Source organism: Salmo trutta, chromosome 1 (assembly GCF_901001165.1).
Source record: "Salmo trutta chromosome 1, fSalTru1.1, whole genome shotgun sequence".
NCBI lineage: Eukaryota > Metazoa > Chordata > Actinopteri > Salmoniformes > Salmonidae > Salmo > Salmo trutta.
The window spans coordinates 31,556,268-31,579,704 of NC_042957.1; the positions used below are offsets into that span (position 1 = coordinate 31,556,268).

The following is a 23,437-nucleotide window of genomic DNA, read 5'->3' on the forward strand; positions in this document are numbered from 1 at the left end:
GGCCTTGCCTCTGTGCTCTCAGCGTGCTGCCAACCAGCCAGCCAGCCTCTGTCACGCACACAGGCAGCAGCATCACGAGCAGTCCTGCACCATTCAAGGTTAACGCTCAGAGGCTTATGCCTCATTCAATCCCCAACCGACATGCAGCCACTTAACATGAACAGGAACACAAACATAGCACCCAACACACGCAATCAAGGGGTGAGCGGTGTGTGCACGTGTAAGCGCTAGTGGCTCAATTATCACAACAGCTGCAAGGCGAACCATGGGATTAAGCCGAATCACTGCATCAACATTCTGCCACCGACCCTCGTAATAATTTTTTGATCCCTCCAAATCTCTATACTGTATGTTTAGGACTCTAAAATCAGACTGCGTGGTGCATCAGGTCCCCTCCTCTTTCTCCTCCTCCTCTCCCTCCCTCTATCACAAGGCCTGGTGTTATGTGATTCATCATCAGCTGGAGGAGAGAGAGTGAGTGCTGTGGTGTGCTGCTTCCGGGTCTGACTGACTGCTCTGGCTGTGTCTCTGTGAGGAGAGAGAGCTCGCGTTCAGGACGGGCTGGCCCACTGCCACCGGGTTACAGAGGTCACCTGGCACGGCCCTGAGGAAACAATTAGGCACAATACCACCGCTGGAGGAGCAGGCCTCAGGCGGGATCCAAACCTCCTAGAAACCGCTCAGGAGTCGCCTAGCACAAAGAGAGGGCTTGCGCTGGCCGGGCTCACCCCCCCCCCTTCTCTCCCGCATCCCACAAAACGAGAGATCTGCCACCGATTTTCTACAGAGAAGCCTTCACCAAAAGAGAGGGAGGGAAATAGATCATTTAAAAAAACTCTTACTCTCCATGGCCTACTCTGAATGAAAGGGAAACAACACGGAAGCTCCAATTTACGTTAGGAATCCTGTGAGATATGAAACTGATTAGGCCTCATAAGAAGCCGTATCATGCTGTCACCTTGATCAGCAACACACTGACTAACCAATCCACTGATCAGAGTCTCTTTGAGGACAATACTCAATCCAGAATGTAGTTCTCCTTTAAAGCCACAAAAAAGTGCCTTGCAAAAGTATTCAGATACCTTGCATTTCTTCAGATTGTAACACAATACAAAGTGGGATTAAAATGAATTTGTATTTTTTTGTCAACAATATACACAATGTACTCTGTAATGTCAAAGTTGAAGAACAATTTCAAAAAAAACATTGTATTCATATTTTTTTAATAATTAAAATATAGTCGTTGCATTCATATTCAGCTCCTTTTTTTTTTTAGGTAAGCCTAAAATAGTAAAAATGTGGCTTAAAAAAAAAATCACATAAAAAGGTACATGGACTCACTCTGTGTGAAATAATAGGGGTTGACATGATTTTTGAATGACTACCCCTTCCTCTGTCCCCCATACATACAACATCTGTAAAGTCCCTCAGTCAAATATTGAATTTCAAGAGTAGATTAAACTTCAAAGACCTAGGAGCTTTTTGAAAGCCTCATAAAAAAGGTATGTGTTTTGGTAGATGGGTAACAATAACAAATCAGACATTAAATATATCTTCAAGCATGGTCAAGTTAATAATTATGCTGTGGATGATGTATTAAACCACCTAGACACATCAAAGATGCAGTCGTCCTTCTGAACTGAGCTGCAGGACAGGAAGAAAACTGCTGAGGGATTTCACCATGAGGCCATTGGTGATTTTAAAACAGCTACAGAGTTCAATGTCTGTGATTGGAGAGAACTGAGGATGGATCAACAACATTGTAGTGACTCCACAATAATAACCTAAATGAGTGAAAAGAAGAACACAAATATACAGAATAAAACTATTCCAAAACATGCATCTTGTATGCAACAATGTGCTAATACTGAAGAAAAAAAAAACACGGCAAAGGAATACACCTTTTGGCGTAAATGAAAAAGCCCTGTTTGGGTATAAATGCAACACAACACATCACTGAGTAACTCCTTATTTTCAAGCATGGGGTGGCTGTACCGTGGTATGGGTATGCTTGTCATCTGCAAATACTGGGGAGTTTTCCAGGATAAAAAAAGAAAATGGAAAAGGGCTAAGCACAGGCAAAATCCTGACACCTTTTTTTTGTCTGCTTTCCACCAGACACCGGGAGGGGAATTCACCTTTCAGCAGGACAATAACCTACAACACAAGGTCAAATATATACTGGAGTTGCTTACCAAGAAGACAGTGAATGTTCCTAAGTGGCCAGTTTTACAATTTTAACTTAAATCTGCTTGAAATACAAAACATGAAAATGGCTGTCTAGCCATGATCCCCAGCATCTTGACAGAGCTTGTATAATAAAAAATGTAAAAAATATCCAGGTGTGCAAAGCTGTTACAGACTTATTCAAGAACACTCACAGCTGTAATTGCTGCCAAAGGGGTTTCTAACACTCAGGGAGCTGAATACTTAGGCAACAACTATATTTTTAATAAATGTTTACATTATTTTATATTTAATCTATAAAAAAAACTAATATTATATATATATATATATCAGTGGAATATATATATATATATATATATATTCCACTGACATTACAGAGTATTTTGTGTACATTGTTGACAAAGAAATGACAATTAAATCAATTTTAATCCTACTTTGTAACACAATAAAATGTGAAGAAATCCAAGGTGTCTGAATACTTTTGCAGGGCACTGTATCAGTGCCTTTCAAAGGGAATGGGAGTCAGTGCATTAGCCTTGTGTATCTGGGATTATCTTGTTTCATGGCTTTTTTTTTCTCCAACATGTGCCCACCAGGAGGTCTGCTGGAGGATGCTCCAAGCCTTGTAATTAAAAAGGCAAGCGGGGACCACTCTATCCCCCCACAATAAGCTCCTCAGTGTCTAACATTGTTTCCTGGGTTGAAGATAAGAAGAGCAGAATAGCCTGTAGCTATAAGCCTGCTTCTGTAGCTCGCCTCTCTCTGCCACAGCCGTAAAATACCGGGACAAAGTGAGACAGTCAAGTTGTGTGACGTTCATGCGTTTCTTCCTGGAATGGAGTGTGGAACGCAGCCCCCCCCCACACTGTTTATGGTTAATTTCAGCAAGTTGCTTTTGGGCATGGGAGGCTGCCTCTCTGGGTGGGATTATGAACTGTGAGCTGTCAAACTGTGGATAACCCTTCTCCCCAAATTCTCTGAGAAGCCTCTCACTCGTTACTTCCTCTTTCCACTGGCTGAGCCAGGATCACAACACTGAGCCATCTTCCTCCCCCTCCTCCTCCTCCTCCACCAACTCCCGAGGAAGGCCACTATCCTCTGCCCTGCCTGCGCCTGTCAGTCAAAGACCAGGCCAGCCATGGTTAGGCTGTGCTGGGCTGGGTGAGTGGGAGGGGCCTGGGTTGGCACCATTGTGTCAGGGTGACTTAGTGTCAGTGCATTCTGAGTACTGCTGGAGGAGGGACTGAGGGGACCCTAGTAGCTCAGTTGGTAGAGCATGGCGCTTGCAATGTCTGGGCTGTGGGTTCGATTCCCACGGGGAACCAGTATGAAAATGTATGCACTCACTACTGTGAGTCGCTCTGGATAAGAGAGTCTGCTAAATGACTGAGCACTTACCCATGGGGGAGAGGAGCTGCCTGGGTGAGAGGAGGACTGCTGCTCTCTCACCACTGAGCCTCAGCCTTCAGCCGTCCTGAGCCCTTAGCTGTTAGCCTGCCTGAGCCCAGTCTAATGCTCTCAGGGCGGGGATTAGCAAGGTGGCTTCCCTGCGTTCTCTCCCTGGGACTGCAGTTAGTGGAAACTGTTAGTTGGTTTTTAATCAGGCTAAGAATCAAGTACCAGCATTGTGTTATCATGCATTTACAACACAATCCACAGATACTGTTACTCAGACCCGGCGCCAGGTTAAAGTGACTAAAGGGCTGTTGAAATCCGTGAGGGGACACAATTTCGGGGAGTTCTTGCATTGGAATTATATAAAATTCTTCTTATAGCATCCAATACCACAATAAACAAAGTTCGAATGCCGAGACTCCGAGTCCATTGGGTACTTTTGAAGTGACAAGGTTGGTGCAAAATCTGTAACCCATCTCCGCTGTGCTATATCAGCACAATGAACAGCGACAATACAAAGAAAAGAAAGGCCTAGTTGGTAATGAATATAGGCTACAAGATAGATAGGCTGTTTGTAATAGGTGAATTACCTTATGCGAATGTAGCCAAATACAACTTGTATTTCTTTCCACAGTGCAGTGCATTTCAAAATGCTCCTTGCTTGATGCGTGCCTAGCGAATCCTGTGGAGCCATTATTCTGGCGATGCTTGTTGAAGGAGGGGTGGGCTATTCACGCGGACCTGTCTACAGCTCGGCAGCATCATCGCTGCTGGGCTTGGCGGCGTCGTCGGTGGTTTCATTTCTGATATCCATCGTGACAGATTAGCTGTTTAGAGCTAAATAGGCTAATAGCACTAACACATTTTAGAGTTAGCTAAGAAGCTAACTAAACTCTATAGTGGTGGACCGTGAGGCAGAGTTGAGTGATGCAGCTTCAACTGTAAACTTCGCCCCGTCCTTCTAAATCAAAATCAAGTATTTACGTAGCCTTCCACAGATGAGCAGCAGTTTTTCCCGAAAAGAGTCATACCTAACCGCCCAGTGGCTTTCCATAGCCCTCCTACACACACACACACACACACACACACACACACACACACACACACACACACACACACACACACACACACACACACAGCGGCTCGCTCTGTCCATGGTGCTGATACAGCGCAGCGGAGATAGAGATTTCGTGCCAACCTGTCACTCAATCACTAGAATTTTTTTGCTATTTTTATATATAGGGACATAAAACTAAAAGTGAGGAGGCACAAGTTTTAACTGAGGGGGCTAAGCCCCCTTCCCCCCCCCCCCCCCTCCCGTGGAGCCGGCACCGCTGTTACTGTACCTATTCCACTGTTATTTCTCATAGAATGATAACATAGTAAGCTATTGTAAGTTTATCAACCTGAATAACAAAGCTGTGTAAATCCCTATAGAATCTGAAGTTAATATGTGTGTGTTCTGCGTTACATATCACAGAGATGTTTCAAAACATAGCGCTAAGTAAATGATTGGCCGAGTGACAAGCATAAAAGCAGAGGATGAGTATAAAAAAAAGGTGACGTAAATACAACTGTCCCCTAAATGGAGCTTGTCAGCCAGGCGAGCTTAAACAAAAACGTCATTTTGAAAGCATGTCATCAAATAAAGTGGAATGGCAGATCCCTGTAATTTGAGCCCGCCAGAAGTATGCTGCCAGCTTACCTTGTGTTAACAATGCAGCTGTGTCCATGACTTGACCGTGACCTCTGCCCTATGGCTCCCCCAGGGAGGGCCCGTTCTAAATCATCAGCATTATACCACCCATCCAAGATGTTGCCCTGCCAAGGACCTAGCCAGCTACCCACTGAATGGAATATTCATTAAGTCTCCAGTCCAGCGAGAAAAATGTCTCTGATTGTTTGTCCTCTGATTATCTTTATATTCATTAGCTACCACATAGAACTGGCTTTGTGGTGGCAGAATGACACCATTACACATGAGCCATTATGCTAAGTCTAGTACAGAACCACCTAATTCAGAGAAATTTGAAAGATATTCCAAAAATGCGTATTGTTTTTCTCTAGCTAGGCTACATGACGTGTTAATGGTGTCGTAAGACTAACATCTAACATGGCTCTGTGGCTGTAAGTCAAGACATGTCTAGCTGCCATCTTGTTTTGAAGAGGACCACACCACCAGTAGCAACCCAAAGCCATCTGTCTGTACAACATTAACACCAGAGGCCAATTAAAGGACAGAGGAAGGCAACAGCAAGACATGGGGAGAATCTCACATGCATACTTCTCGCGTCCTCTCTCCTCACCTCCTTCTCAAAACCCATTGGAGGAGAAGGTCAGAGGGGAGGGACCTCTGGCTTTCTCATCCAATGAGTTTTGAGAACGAGGCGAGAAGAGAAAGGACGTGAGGAGCATGCAATTGAGATTCTCCCCATGGTCTCAGGGGCGACGGTATTTAATGCACGTGTAAGCATCCTCAATGATTTACACCCCCATTCACACCCCTGGAACATAGTTGTAACGGTCGTCGTATGTAATGGACCAAGGCGCAGCGGGTTGAGTGCTCATTTTAACGTTTATTAGAACACTGAAAAAACAAAACAAGAAAACGAACGAACAGTAATGCAGGCTACACACACAGCTATGCAAAAACAACTTCCCACAAAACCCATTACAAAAAACACCCCTCTATATAGGACCTTCAATCAGAGGCAACGAAGAACAGCTGCCTCCAATTGAAGGTCAAACCAATAACCCTAAACATAGACTAGACCAGAACATAGAAACATACTAACATAGAACATAACCAAAAACCCCGGAACACCCCTCTACATAAACACATAGCCCAACAAACCCCGAAACACTCTAAACAAATACCCCCTGCCACGTCCTGACCAAACTATAATAACAAATAACCCCTTTACTGGTCAGGACGTGACAATAGTAAACCTATTTTCAGCATGTTTTTACTATGTTGGTATTTTCAAAAGGAATCCATTACATTTTAGTCATTTACATTTGAGTCAATTTTTATCTACATGAATGAACATACGAGGACAAGAAACGATAAAATCCTGCAATAACCGACAATTGAATACCATTAAAAAGATGGAAGTGAAGTACTGTCCAATGGTAATTACATTACCAAGGGTGTCATGATTGACTAAAAATAGGCCTAACCCTTCCGCTAATGAGTTTCATTATAACTATAACAACGTGTCCCAATTTTCTCCCACGTGTCACTCACTACAGCGACGAGTGAAATGTGGGAGGCAGGCACGTCATCATTTCCCAAGTTCCTCTGTTTTCAGCACAAGGTCAAGCAGGTAGAGTGTTGACGCATGTTATTTGAATGAACAACACACAAAAACAGTGAGGTTACTAGTCGGAGACCGCTGATGGAAAGCTGTTGTTTTAGTATACTGCACTGATGTGTATTCCTTTCTCTTCGTACAGCAGTAGAGACCTCATTTTTAAATAATATATGCCATTTCACAGACGCTTTTACCCAAAGCGACAGTTATGTGCACATGCATTTTATGGATGGTCCCGGGAATCAAACCAAGTACCATGCTCTACTAAATGAGCTGCAGAGGACCACAAAATGGAGCCATGATTCTAGAGGCCTGAAATCAAAAGGAATTTAGCATTGGGGAAGTAATCTAGCCTCAAATTATATATATATTTTTTAAATAAAGAGGGAAATGCCTGGTGCTTTTGTGTGTCCAGCTGAAGGAAGCGACTGCACCCGCTGTTGTGTTTAGGTGCAACACTCTGTCCCCCCATTAACTAGCGAGCTACCTTGTCGGTTAACACATGTACACAAACAGCATGGAGACTATCTCACAAGGCTGCGAGAGCAGGATGTGGTTAACAATCACGTGTGCTAAAGTTTCCATTTACTGTGCCACTGAAGAATAACGTTGAGACTATAGGTGAGGGTATAAGAGCAGAGCTTTAGCATAACGCTATGGTTAGAGAACATAGAACCTCAGTCAGACAGTGAAAACAGGCACTATCTGCTTCCATATGTAGAAGGTACAGGTAGGACAGGTGAAGCCAAGTCCAGCTCTATGAATAGGCCAGGAGGACTAGGCTGTGCTCCATGAGCAGGGTAACTCGGTGGTTGCGTCCCAAACGGCACCCTGTTCCCTATAGTGCCTTACTTTTGACCAGAGCCCGTAGAATAGGGTGGCATTTGGGACGCAGCCAGAATGACTCATACTCGGGGTATCATCACCTCAGAAAGGGCAGAGAGAGAGAGAGAGAGAGAGCAGAGAGTAATTCTAATTCTACCATGTATCATCCTAATAAAATTAAAATAAAATCTATAAATAATAACCCTTGCACTTGTCTTTTCCTACTAGCGTTGACTTTGGTGATAACTTCTTTATTTACGACTGTGATATGTGGTTGTATCACACTAGCTATGTTAAATTGAAGCAGGTTGCAATTTATTATCATGAATCTTGCCCTGGAGGCAGCGCCGCAGAGTGGTCACTAGCTTGCGAAGCCACAAAGTCATAAAACCTGATTTTAAACGCTACCCTAACCACACTGCTAACCCTAATGCCTAACCTGAACCTTAAATGAAGACAAAAAAGCTCATTTTTGTTTTCATGCATTTTTACAATATATGCAATTTAGACTTGCAGCTGGCTCATCTAGCGGAAATCGCTCAATTCTGCCTCCAGGGCAAGATTCATGACAATAAACACTACCAGTCAAAAGTTTGGACACACCTACTCAAAGGGTTTTCTTTATTTGTACTATTTTCTACATCGTAGAATAATAGTGAAGACATCAAAACTATGAAATAACACATGGAATCATGTAGTAACCAAAGAAAGTGTTAAACAAATCAAAATATATTTTATATTTGAGATTCTTTAAACTAGCCACCCTTTGGCTTGATGACAGCTTTGCACACTCTTGGCATTCTCTCAACCAGCTTCACCTGGAATGCTTTTCCAACAGGCTTGAAGGAGTTCCCACAAATGCTGAGCACTTGTTGACTGCTTTTCCTTCACTCTGCGGTCCAACTCATCCCAAACCATCTCAATTTGGTTGAGGTCGGGGGATTGTGGAGGCCAGGTCATCTGATGCAGCACTCCATCACTCTCAACCTTGGTCAAATAGCCCTTACACAGTCTGGAGGTGTATTGGGTCATTGTCCTGTTGAAAAACAAATGATAGTCCCACTAAGTGCAAACCAGATGGGATGGTGTATCATTGCAGAATGTTGTGGTAGCCATGCTGATTAAGAGTGCCTTGAATTCTAAATAAGTCACTGACAGTTGCACCAGCAAAGCACCATCAAACCAACACACCTCCTCCTCCATGATTCGCATGAGTGGTTCCCACTGTGGAGATCATCTGTCTCACAAAAAATCTAAAATTTGGACCTAACAGACCAAAGGACAGATTTCCACCGGTCTAATGTCCATTGCTTGTGTTTCTTTCCCCTAAGCAAGTCTCTTCTTCTTATTGGTGTCCTTTAGTAGTGGTTTCTTTGCAGCAATTTGACCTTGAAGGCCTGATTCACGCAGTCTCCTCTGAACAGTTGATGTTGAGATGTGTCTGTTACTTGAACTCTGTGAAGCATTTATTTGGGTTGCAATTTCTGAGGCTGGTAACTGTAATGAACTTATCCTCTGCAGCAGAGGTAACTCTGGGTCTTCCTTTCCTGTGGTGGTCCTCATAAGAGCAAGTTTCATCATAGCGCTTGATGGTTTTTGCAACTGCACTTGAAGAAACCTTAAAAGTTCTTGAAATTTTCCACATTGACTGACTTTCAATTCTTAAAGTAATGATGGACTGTCATTTCTCTTTGCTTATTTGAGCTGTTCTTGCCATAATATGGACTTGGTCTTTTACCAAATAGAGCTATCTTCTGTATACCACCCCTACCTTGTCACAACACAACTGATTGGCTCAAACGCATTAAGAAGGAAATAAATTCCACAAATGAAAGTCACCGAGTAAAATACAACTTCACTAAAAGTCCAAAAGTATTTGGTTTTAAATATACTTAAATGTCAAAAGACAAATTCCTTATAATAAGCAAACCAGACGGCACAATTTTCTTGTTTTTAAATTTACAGATAGCTAGGGGCACACTCCAACACTCAGACATGATTTACAAACAAAGCATGTGTTTAGTGAGTCCACCAGATCAGATGCAGTAGGGATGACCAGGGATTTTCTTTTGATAAGTACGTGAATTGGACAATTTTCCTGTCCTGCTAAGCATTCAAAATGTAACAAGTACATTTGGGTGTCAGAGAAAATGTATGGAGTAAAAAGTACATTATTTTCTTTACGAATGTAGTGGAGTAAAAGTAAATTGGCTGAAACGCATTAAGGACGAAAGAAATTCTACAAATTAACTTTTAACAAGGCACACCTGTTAATTGAAATGCATTCCAGGTGACTACCTCATGATGCTGGTTGAGAGAATGCCAAGAGTGTCTCAAATATAAAATATATTTTGATTTGTTTAACACTGTTTTGGTTACTACATGTTTCCATATGTGTTATTCACAGTTGTGATGTCTTCACTATTTTTCTACAATGTAGAAAATAGAAAAAATAAAGAAAAACCCTGGAATGAGTAGGTGCTAAGAGGAATGCGCTAACTGTAAGTCCCTCTGGATAAGAGCGTCTACTAAATGACTAAAATCTAAAATGTCATCCACTGACTGTAGCAGCAGTAAGTCATAGCTCTCCCACCACCAGCATGCAGCAGCTCCATCCCAGCAGCAGCAGAGCAGTGTAATAATACCTGATGCACAGCCGCCCATCACACGCCAACAGAGCGATCTATCACTTCAGACCCTGTTGCTAGGTTACCGACATTCTTCTGCACACTGAGTACTCTCAGCCCTTTTGCTGCTGGCAAGTAGAGCTTTCAGGTCTGGGGAGTGTCAACTAGAGAGGGAAAATGACGCAGGAGCCTCCGACTAAAGCACTTGTGAATGAGGACAAGGCATGAGAGACAGGGATGAGTGTGTGAGACGTGTGCAGTAGTGTGTTGTGTAGTACGTGCAGCCTGCGTGTGTGTGTATGCTTGCGTGTGTGTGTGAGTGTGAGTGTATGCTTGCGTGTGTGTGTGAGTGTGAGTGCATGCTTGCATTTGTGTGTGAGAGTGTATGCTTGCGTGTGAGTGTATGCTTGCGTGAGAGTGTATGCTTGCGTGTGAGTGTATGCTTGCGTGTGAGTGTATGCTTGAGTGTGAGTGTATGCTTGCGTGTGAGTGTATGCTTGCGTGTGAGTGTATGCTTGCGTGTGAGTGCGCGTGCATTTATGAGTACGCAAGGGATACTGGGTGGCTTCAGGACGTCTTTCATCTGCCGGCCTTCCACTGAGAGAGAGAAAGAGAGACAGAGAGAGTGAAAAATAGAGAAATAAAGAGAGAGCGAGCGTGAATGCTACAGGGGTTGCTCACTGCGCCAGTCATTAGTTATCCCTGGGAACATACAGTAAATCCCCTGTGCTGGCAGCCAGCTTCACGATACAGGTCCATGTTCAGATCGGAGACGATGGTTCCTTGTTTAGGGATAATCTTAGACAGAGGGCGACCGTCACTCTGTGGTCCCCCCCGTTTCTACGATAGGATGAACCTGGAGACCTGACCAGAGGTGGTCTGATGAGTTGAGTAACTGACCGACGTGGCTGGACATGGAGCTTATACTATTTAGAAACTTTGAAACTTGAATTTAACTTCAGAGGTGCTAGTCTTTCTGACAGTATAACATCCACTTTCTAGGTCTGCCTACGTGCGACTGATTGATGACAAATACAGGTTCAATGGTGTGAACGGGTGCAAAACTGAACAGGAACGGTCCTCGTCATTACTGTTCTGTCAACTGGAGAAGCCTGTTGTATTGTCTGTTGGTGCAAGCCATGTTCACTGAACCAGCAACGTCAACTTGCAACGTCTATACTGAACATTGTTACTCTGATAGCGCTTCCCTTTGTTCCCACATTCATCTTCCCTTTTGACCAACGCTCTGTTTACACCCTTATAAAGATGCAGTGGTGGAAAAAAGACCCAATCGTGATACTTGAGTAAAAGTAAAAGATACCTTAATAGAGAATGACTCAAGTAAAAGTGAAAGTCACTGAGTAAAATACAACTTGAGTAAAAGTCCAAAAGTATTTGGTTTTAAATATACTTCGGTATCAAAAGACATATTAAGCAAACCAGAAGGCACGATTTTCTTGTTTTTTACATTTACAGATAGCTAGGGGCACACTCCAATACTCAGAAATGATTTACAAACAAAACATGTGTTCAGTGACTCCGCCGGATCAGATGCAGTTGGGATGACCAGGGATTTTCTCTTGATAAGTGCGTGAATTGGACAATTTTCCTGTCCTGCTAAGCATTCAAAATGTAACAATTAGTTTTGGGTGTCAGAGAAAATGTATGGAGTAAAAAGTACATTATTTTCTTTACGAATGTAGTGGAGTAAAAGTAAAAAATATAAATAGTAAAGTACAGATACCACAAAAAACTTAAGTAGTACTTTAAAGTATTTTTACACCATTGGAAAGATGGTACTTGAAGATATTCTGTCAAACCACAATCACTGATGCTCTGCTTGCCCTCATCACCTCTTTTGCATCTAACCCAGTGCTAGTCACTAGAGGTAAATATTCTACTCAGAATGGTCTGATCATCTTTCTCCTCACATTTCTCAAAGCTTTTGCCATCACTTGGTAGGTGGTTTCCATTAAGATCAACCAACAGATAATGTCTGAACACCTCAAAGAGCTGACCGCAGTAACACATTTGTTGAGTGCTGAGACAGACTCAGTCCTTTGGAAATTCCATGTCATGGAGAAATAAACAAAATAAGAATAATTTCATAGCAGAAATGAAATAAAAGCGTAGAGATGTTGGCTAGTAAATTACTGTCGCAGTTGTACTGTACAGTTGAAGTCGGAAGTTTACATACACCTTAGCCAAATACATTTAAACTCTGTTTTTAACAATTCATGACATTTAATCCTAGTAACAATTCCCTGTCTTAGGTCAGTTAGGATCACCACCTTATTTTAAGAATGTGAAATGTCAGAATAATAGTAGAGAGAATGATTTATTTCAGCTTTTATTTCTTTCATCACATTCCCAGTGGGTCAGAAGTTTACATACACTCAATTTGTATTTGGTAGAATATTGTTTAAATTGTTTAGCTTGGGTCAAACGTTTAGGGTAGCCTTCCACAAGCTTCCCACAATAATTTGGGTGAATTTTGGCCCATTCCTCTTGACAGAGCAGGTGTAACTGAGTCAGGTTTGTAGACCTCCTTGCTCGCACACACTTTTTCAGTTCTGCCAACAAATTTTCTATAGGATTGAGGTCAAGGCTTTGTGATGGCCACTCCAATATCTTGACTTTGTTGTCCTTAAGCCATTTTGCCACAACTTTGGAAGTATGCTTGGGGTCATTGTCCATTTGGAAGAGCCATTTGTGACCAAGCTTTAACTTCCTGACTGATGTCTTGAGCTGTTGCTTCAATATATCCACGTAATTTTCCCGCCTTGTGATGCCATCTATTTTGTGAAGTGCACCAGTCCCTACTGCAGCAAAGCACCCCCACAACATGTTTCACGGTTGGGATGGTGTTCTTCGGGTTGCAAGCCTCCCCCTTTTTCCAACAAACATAACGATGGTCATTATGGCCAAACAGTTCTATTTCTGTTTCATCAGACCAGAGGACATTTCTCCAAAAAGTACGATCTTTGTCCCCATGTGCAGTTGCAGTCCGTAGTCTGGCTTTTTAATGGCGGTTTTTGAGCAGTAGCTTCTTCCTTGCTGAGCTGCCTTTCAGGTTATGTCGATATGGGACTCGTTTTACTGTGGATATAGATACTTTTGTAGCTGTTTCCTCCAGCATCTTCACAAGGTCCTTTGCTGTTGTTCTGGGATTGATTTGCACTTTTCGCACCAAAGTACGTTCATCTCCAGGAGACAGCACATGTCTCCTTCCTGAGCGGTATGAGAGCTGCGTGGTCCCATGGTGTTTATACTTGCGTACTATTGTTTGTACAGATGAACGTGGTACCTTCAGGCGTTTGGAAATTGCTCCCAAGGATGAACCAGACTTGTGGAGGTCTACACACAGGCCTTGGCTGATTTCTTTTGATTTTCCCATGATGTCAAGCAAAGAGGCACTGAGTTTGAAGGTAGGCCTTGAAATACATCCACAGGTACACCTCCAATTGACTCAAATGATATCAATTAGCCTATCAGAAGCTTCTAAAGCCATGACATCTGTTTCTGGAATTTTCCAAGCTGTTTAAAGGCACAGTCAACTTAGTGTATGTAAGCTTCTGAACCAGTGGAATTGTGATACAGTGAATTATAAGTGACATAGTCTGTCTGTAAACAATTCTTGGAAAAATTACTTGTGTCATGGACAAAGTAGATGTCCTAACCGACTTGCCAAAACTATAGTTTGTTAACAAGAAATTTGTGGAGTGGTTGAAAAACAAGTTTTAATGACTCCTAAGTGTATGTAAACGTCCGACTTCAACTGTATGTGAGAGGTGTGGGGGGGAGCATTTAATGTCTTCTACCCTGTTCAGATCGGCCAAATGTGGGAGCCACAGTAAAAACCAGAACAGCACACAGAGTTAAAACACAACCTCACAACTCTACTATCACAGCCCAGGATTAAAACACTGCGACGTGGCCAGATCCACTGCGCCACACAAGCTGTGCCAGCGCGTTTATATGGAAGCCTGTTGCCGCCAATCACCTAAATAGCCATTCTTTTACTGTAGGTTTGTGTCCCCAATAGCACTCTATCCCCTTTATACTGCACTACTTCTGACCAGAGCCCCATGGAGCCTGGTCAAAAGTAGTTTACTACATAGGCCCTATTATAGGGAATTGGGTGCCATCTGGGACGCAATCATATACATTTCTTTGTCTTGCGTGCAAGAGGAGTCATCCACAGTGCCATCAGTGGGTAATAAAGCGGCCAGGCACTATTAGGCACTAGAGCAGGGGTGTCAAACATACAGGGGGTAACAAAATTCAAAACCAAATCAAAATTGTGTAGAAATTATAATCGACCTACATTCATACAGTTTCACTGTTCAGCTCTCTAATTATCAGCTAAATAAAAGCTAGACAGTCAGGGAGCTTAAAATACATTTAAAAAACGATGGATAGAGGACAATTTTCTATTACATTATTTTACGGCGAAGAAATATAACCAATTTTCAGTGTGGTCCTCTGGACCTCAATGAAGACCAAATGTGCCCCCCCGGGGCAAAATGAGTTTGATACCCCTGCCCTAGAGTGCCCATATGGCCAGAGCCCAACAGTCTGCCTCCTTCGTAAAGGACATCATTGTCAACAAACCAAACCACCAACATGTGGAGTGGTGCTCATGTAAGCTGCAGACCATTATGGGCCCAGAGCAAGGGGAAGCAAACAGAACTTCAAAGAGCTTCTCCTCCTACTCTGGCACTACACTACGCCCGGGCCCTGTTGAAATGGGACTGACCAGCCGGTCCACATCATTCAATAGATTGATTCCAAGTGTATGGCTAGCTACGTGAATCATCAGTGAGCAACATTAACATCAGAGATTCGGTCTGATGTTTTGAGCTACCCTTTTCTTTGTACTTTTTCATATCGAATCCAAATCTTGAGTTGAATTTGAGTTCACTAGCTAAAGCATTCTAAAATGGGCCCCAACCACTAATACAGAGGGAATGAAGGGTTCTTTGTGTCAGCTGCCATCTTGACTGGGTAGATTAGGCTAATTTGCAAACCCTGCGACGGATGTTCCATACAGGAGTGTCAGACGCAGAACGGTCAAGTGAAAGAGACCATTGTCACCGTCCACCCAAGTCCATAATAAGCCCATCCATGTGTGAAGCCATTAGTTAGCCTGGTCCAGTCTTAAGGCTTTCTCAAGTCCTCTCATAATATACCTATCACGCCTCTCAACAGGGTGAGCAGTAAATCTAACCTTAACAATGAGGAAAAGGCAGCGACCATTGTCACCTTGACCCTGATTCCTGAATCAATGCCTTTTCATGTAAGGCCAATAAAACCACTGCAGACTCAAAGTAACGCTCAGCTCAGCTCCACTGTAATGAGCACATTGTGTTCAGTGAGGCAATATGGCCGCCTGAAGCCTACAGCCCTCCCTCTCGTACATATAAGCTAACAGCACAGAGTGTGACGTGTCCTTGTCAATACGAGAGGTTTCTGAGAGGAGCATGTTGCTTGTACATCACACACTCATTTTGTAGTGGGGGGGGGGGGGGTTCATGCATTTCTGCTGTAGGAGTCAGCAAGACATGGTGGGGTCATAGTAAGGCCACACTGGCAGTCACGTGTCATGACTGCAGTCAAATTCCATGTGACCGTTGAGTCACTGTAAATAGGCTTCTCCAATGCTGCGCTCTGATGCCGCTGATGGTCATTAGTAGTCTACCAAACTTGCTAACGTCCGTTCCCTAACGGCTGGTACTCAGCGATCTATTGTCCCTCTAAATCACTCTGACATCAATGCTTGACGCATGGAATGAAATAAGTGTTCATATAAGCCCATGTTGCGCAACATTTCTATAGGCTATGCAATTGTGCGAGAAACAGAGTTTTGATGGCCTCTATTAAAAAGAGGAGGTTCCCATCAGCTGTCTATAGGCTAGGCCTTCTGTATTTATTTCTCAACGTCCCTAATACTCAGCACATTGTTTCGCTTTACAACCGGAGTAGCCTGCCTTGTTGGCATGAAAATGAACCGCGGGAAAAGCGTCCTCCATTTGCTATCCAAGTGTTTACGTATGACGTGTCTTTGTGTCCCCTGCCCATGTTCTGACAGGTGCATGATAATGGCCCATTCAAATCAAAACTAAATGTCACACATATACTAAATAATGTATGTAAAGACAAGATTAAACTAAGAATATTCTGATGGGTGAAAATATTATAACTTGTGAATGATGCCCAACGTGTGCATTCAGCTAATAGTCTAGCCCATAGTCATATACTGTATGTTTGATAAGGTTTGTATCACAACTAAAGGGGCCAAATAATTCCAAAATGTAGCCTAAAAGGCCCAAGACCCCTGGAACAAGGTTGGAGAGCTCATAGCCTACAGAGCCTAGTGAAACGTGTTCTTATAAGCTCAGTCATTGCGCAATCGCGCGTGATAACAGTTTTGACTGCCCACTATTTAATAGAGAATCCCAGCTTTCTCATGCTGCTACATGTATTGCTCAATTCTTAAAATGAAGCACATTACAAATGGTGTAGCCTACCTGGCACATTAGAAACGTAACTGCAAGTAACCTCCATTCGATATTCGAGTGCAGCCTATGGATGACATTTTTCTTTTGTGGGTCATTCTAATATATTAGTAGGCTATAGGTAAAGACCAGATTAAATGGAGAATAGTCTGATGGGTGAGAATATTATCAAGTGCTTGTCAAATTGTGAATGAGAGACTGATGAAGTGTGTGCAGCCTGCGCAAGAAACAGAGCGCTTCCCTTTCATGCACATTTTTTCAAATCATCATTAGAGTCGCATCATGCAGCCTTCGAATGTATTACAAATCAAAACATAGCCTAACATTTGTACCACAACTTAAGTTGCATAAATAACCATAAATGAAGCATATAGGAGCACCTGTTTTGTTGTTAACTGCTCAACACAGAATAGCAGCATGTGCGCACCCCCTTGGAAATCGCTGGGGAGAAATATCCTTTCTATTTTATTCAGCTATGTTCAATTGTATTATTCTTACTATTAAATAATGCCAAGGGAATTATAAGCAAATCTTGCCTGCTAAATGAAATACCATAGACAAATCAGGGCCTAACATAAGGATGACTCAGAATATGCTATTCTGTTCTTTTGAAATAGGCTACATATCTTCATATCATTTACACACACACACACACACACACACACACACACACACACACACACACACACACACACACACACCCTGCAGCAGAGTACTCCTCCACCATAGCGAGCATCGAGCTGCAGCAGCAGCCACAGCGACAGGTCATAACCTCTCAACCACGTTGACTTCCTGAGTCAAACAAACAGATAAATCCAGAGAAAACAGAGACGATCAGCATAAATAAGTCCCCTTGGAGCCAAACATACATGCCCTGCACGTGTGTGCTCGTCCATCAGCCCTGCCCCCACCCAATAAGAGGGACAAACTGAGGCAAAGTAAGAAGGGGTAGAATGAGTCAGAGATCATTAAACCTTCTTGCCCTTTCTCCTCTTTCATCTGCAGAGAGAGAGAGAGGAAGGAGGAGAGAGGGGGGAGCTTCAAAAGGCCGCATGCTGTAACTCTTGATTACATCCATCTGTGGCAGTCCTCCCTTTATCGTCCGTCTCTACCCTCCCGCCTTTCCTCCACCTTTCCATGCCCTATGCCTGCAGGTTAGAGGGAGAGAGCCCTGCTAACCTGGCCCAGTGGCGTGAGACCGTGAAGAAATCATTGACATGGGAGCAGCAGGGCAGAGAGACTGGAGGAGCTCTTCTCTTTGTGAAGGAGGAGGAAAGCCTGATGGTGGTGGTGGTGGTGGCTCCCGAAAGCGAAGCGCCTCACCGAGACACTTTGATGTTTCCTGGAGCTGACGTCTCTCGGCGGGACTAATCTGCGTCAGTACCTTTCATTTTCTGACGTCTTGTGTTTCTCCACTGCCGCTGCACCTCGACATAGCGATAGCGATGGCGCAAGAGGAAGATGAGCTTTACCAAGAGGCTGGCAATTATGAGACTGAGGAATGATGTGGGTGGGTGGGGGACACGAAGGCGGCTTCCCCTTCCTAAGGTGAATAGCACATGACCACAGAAGAGCCTGTCTGTAACCTGACTAGAAGGTTAAAGTGGAGTCTAGTGTTTTAGTCTGTCTGCTGAGGTTTTAATGAGGTGTTTCTCACAGGAAATAGTACCATTCTGGAGGGGGCCTATAGCCTATTTTATATTGGGTGGTAGAGCAGTGATCACCAACCGGTCGATCTTCAAAGCATTCCTAGTCTATCACCAAACATTTATTTTCTGCTTGCGCTCCTTTTATTTTATTCATGTTGCGCTGTTGGCGGCAGGGACACTTGATTCAGAAGCCCTGCACACCGGGTAGGCAAAGTGTTCCCATTTTTAACCATTTCATTTGTTTGAAAAGACACTCTGACCGAGAGATCTGGGGCTAAAATCCAGTCGTATAAAGTACTTAAGTAAAAATAGTTGAAAGTACTACTTAAGTCGTTTTTGGGGCATCTGTACTTTACGATTTGCATTTTTGACAACTTTTACTTCACTACATTCCTAAAGAAAAGAATGTACTTTTTACTCCATACATTTTCCCTGACACCCAAAAGTACTCGTTACATTTTGAATGCTTAGCAGGACAGGAAAATGGCCTAATTCACATACTTATCAAGTGAACATCCCTGGTCATCCCTACTGCCCCTGATCTGGCAGACTCACTAAACACAAATGCTTCATTTGTAAATTATGTCTGAGTGTTGGAGCATGTCCCTGGCCATCCGTAAATCAATAAACACAAAGAAGAAAATTATGCCATCATGGTTTGCTTTATATAAGGAATTTGAAATGATTTATACTTTTACTTTTGATACTTAAGTATATTTTAGCAATTACATTTACTTTTGATACTTAAGTATATTTAAAACCAAATACTTTTAGACTTTTACTCAAGTAGTATTTTGCTGGCTGACTTTCACTTTGTTTCTTGAGTCATTTTCTATTAAGGTATCTTTACTTTTACTCAAGTTTGACAATTGGGTACTTTTTCCATCAGTGCTAAACTCGAGTGTGCCTAGACTACAGCGCTGGCCAAGTCATAAAACTAAAATCACTGTGCCTACTGCTTCCACGACCCCGGCGACAGCGAAGTTTGATACTGGCGTATGTAAGATTTTATAACTTTTAAAACCATGACCAGAGAGAGAGTGGGTGGGGTGCACGAAGGCAGTTTGGTTTCCCCTTCCTAAGGTGAATAGCACATGACCACAGAAGAGCCTGTCTGTAACCTGACTAGAAGGTTAAAGTGGAGTCTAGTGTTTTAGTCTGTCTGCTGAGGTTTTAATGAGGTGTTTCTCACAGGAAATAGTACCATTCTGGAGGGGGCCTATAGCCTATTTTATATTGGGTGGTAGAGCAGTGGTCACCAACCGGTCGATCTTCAAAGCATTCCTAGTCTATCACCAAACATTTATTTTCTGCTGGCGCTCCTTTTATTTTATTCATGTTGCGCTGTTGGCGGCAGGGACACTTGATTCAGAAGCCCTGCACACCGGGTAGGCAAAGTGTTCCCATTTTTAACCATTTCATTTGTTTGAAAAGACAATCTCTGACCGAGAGATCTGGGGCTAAAATCCAGTCGCATAAAGTACTTAAGTAAAAATAGTTGAAAGTACTACTTAAGTAGTTTTTGGAGGTATCTGTACTTTACTTTACCATTTATATTTTAGACAACTTTTACTTCACTACATTCCTAAAGAACATGATGTACTTTGTACTCCATACATTTTCCCTGACACCCAAAAGTACTCATTACACTTTGAATGCTTAGCAGGACAGGAACATGGCCTAATTCACACACTTATCAAGTGAACATCCCTACTGCCTCTGATCTGGCAGACTCACTAAACACATGCTTCATTTGTAAATTATGTCTGAGTGTTGGAGCAATAAAATGATGCCATCATGGTTTGCTTTATATAAGTAATTTGAAATGATTTATACTTATACATTTGATCCTTAAGTATATTTTAGCAATTACATTTACTTTTGATACTTAAGTATATTTAAAACCAAGTACTTTTAGACTTTTACTCAATTAGTATTTTACTGGCTGACTTTCATTCGAGTCATTTTCTATTAAAAGGGATCTTTACTTTTACTCAAGTGCGACAATTGGGTACTTTTCCACCACTGCTAAAGTCGAGTGTGCCTAGCCTACTGCACTGGCCAATCGGATAGCTAAAATCAGTACCTACCGCTTCCACGACCCCGGCGACAGCGAAGTTTGATACTAGTGTATGTGATATTTCCTAACTTTTGAAAGCATGACCAGAACGAGACTGTCAAAGAATAGAGCTGCTGTTTTTATGAGTGAGTTAATGTCTAAGTTTATTCAACACTATTACAAAACGTAAGACGTGCTTCTCTCTACTTCGACTCGCTCTGCTGCTGCAATGAATGATTATTCAAGTGTATCGATAGCCCAGAGTTTTTATTTTTGTTAGCAGCTCGTAGTGTCTACTTTAACATAGAGGAATATTTCACTCTCTGGTCATAGGAACAACATGAATTTGTGCATGAGACATGTGGTGCGACTCGATGGAAGACGGTGTCCACTCTCTCTGGTCAGTCTCACCGGAGGAGAGAGCAGGGTCTGTGGGAGGTGGAACTCCGAAATGTCCGACTTGTTGAGTCGTTGAACGCGGTGCGTGTGTAACTACAACCAGTTAGCAAGTTGGATATTTCTGAGTTTCCTAGTTCCGGCTAGCATGTCAATGCGGCATAATGGCATCTTCAGAACAACTGGGAAATCGGAACTGGAAAATCACAGACTTCCAACTTCAGTGTATTCAAGACAACTGGAAAATCGGAAAAAAACGAGAACCGACTGGGTAAAAACGTTTTGAACGGTCATCCAACTCAGAATTCCAAGTCGCAAACTCTGCCATCTTTCTAGAGCTCCGACTTTCCAACCTGAAGATCACTGACGTCATGATTTGACCTTCTTTTATTTCAGATTTCCCAGTTGTCTTGAAAGCACCACGACCATCAGATACAATTACCATCAGTCTAGTAAAAAATGTTTAACTAATTATAAGCAAATTACTTCAATTTATGCTCAGCTGTGTCTCGCAAGTGCTACACCAACTGATCTATTTTGTTATCAAAGCTTGAGTTTTGAAATATAATATGGTTTGAGAAGACCAATATTGTGAGGCCAGGCATATAGCCAATATGCTGTGATAATGTATTAGGCCTATTGCGCAAAGCTCATTCCTACAGAACAGTTGTTTTATTAAGTTAATGTTCCATTTTTTTAAGCAAGGTTTTAACAAATTCTGAGCGGTAGATCTCGGCTTGCTTTTTGACTGTGAAAGTGATCTTGACTCAGAAAAGGTTGATGACAACTGCCCTATAGCTATTGGCGTCTATAATGAATTGCTTCATTAAGATTGCACAGGGGAAGGAGAGCAGCATGTGGAGGGAAAATGCCAACAGAAGCGTCAACATAGCGTGCAGCTACAATGGGTTAGCAGTTAGTACCACCATTACCACAGCCTAGCCTGCTTTGTCCCAGGCTCATCTGATTTCCTGTCAACCACAGGGGAACAACAACCGTTTGAGGGTTAACTCTGACATTTCAGATGTCTTTTTCCAAGCCCACACCCCAGCTAATCATTGAGTTTGAGAGAAAGGGGTCAGAGAAAGGAACGGATTAAAACAGATAATTGAGTGGGTGGTGGGAGGTCTTCGCATGGAACAATCTCACTGGAATGAGTGACTCATTTTCGGATCTCACTAACCGTCACCCACACGCAGCACCGACAACAAACTCACACTGCTTTCCACTGTTTCACTCAGGGTGCGACAGTGAGGGGTGTCTCTGTACCATGGTGCCATGATGACACCACTGCAGAGCTCCTGATTACTCCAGCATGTCATGTCTAACCAGGCAGACAGGCACCACTACATTATACACACTGACTCCCAAATGGCACCCTTCCCTACACAGTGCACCGCTTTTGCTCACTATGTAGTGAATAGAGTGCTATTTGGGACCGCTTGCCGCAATCTCAACTCAGACCACCAGCGTTACAGCCACATCCGCGCACAACTCTTCATGATCGCATAAGCTCCCGTTACAAACCGTCAGCGCGCCGTCCGCCATTAGCGCCGTCCGCCATGGCTCAACCAGATCATGGGATTACCGTCGATGCACGGGAGAGAGCATGCATATACTGTGACAAAACAGAGGCCTGCATAACGCATGCATCTGCCGTGACTGCTAAATACCCAGTTGGCTTGATGGAAGCTAAAAGCTGGTTCTTGGAAGAGGAAACCCTTGTGCATCAACCGGTTTCCACTCTGCCACTGCTGAGGAATTCAGTCCCCCCCAAAAAAGCTTCCTTTCCATTTATAGCCCGTTGTACACTTGCTCCGGACTGACCGGCGGGGTTCCCACCACAATACATCCCCTTTGTCTGTCAGCCTGCCCATATTGCACTCCACACACAGGAAGGGGAAACCGCAGAGTGCAGGCCCTTTGACGGGGCCAAAGCATGGCTCGAGCTCTATGCTGATATTCCCAAATGGTCACAAAACAAGTGAGCTCACTGCCAAGCGAAAGAAAGCCACTGTGTTTTTGACTGATATAGACTAGGTCCCAATTGGCACCCTATTTACTATCACTATATAGTGCACTAGTCCCAGCGATCATGATCAAATTGAAAAACATGCTTCTTAAGAATTCATTTTTTCAAACACATTGTGCGTCACTTGTGAAAGAGAAACGTTAAGACAGTAGGAAAGCTGGATAACTGCTCAGAACGGTTGTATGTATAAAGACAGTGAGAAAGCTGGATAACTGCTCAGAACGGTTATATGTATAAAGACAGTGAGAAAGCTGGATAACTGCTCAGAACGGTTGTATGTATAAAGACAGTAGGAAAGCTGGATAACTGCTCAGAACGGTTATATGTATAAAGACAGTGAGAAAGCTGGATAACTGCTCAGAACGGTTGTATGTATAAAGACAGTGAGAAAGCTGGATAACTGCTCAGAACGGTTATATGTATAAAGACAGTGAG

The 23,437-nt window shown here is 43.0% G+C and overlaps 1 protein-coding gene across 4 annotated transcripts in view; it reads right to left on the bottom strand.

Annotated features, from left to right (window-relative positions):
- The window catches only part of LOC115194124 (tyrosine-protein kinase Fyn), a 64,911-nt gene that overhangs the window by 23,804 nt on the left and 17,670 nt on the right, over positions 1-23,437 (bottom strand). The window lies entirely within an intron of this gene.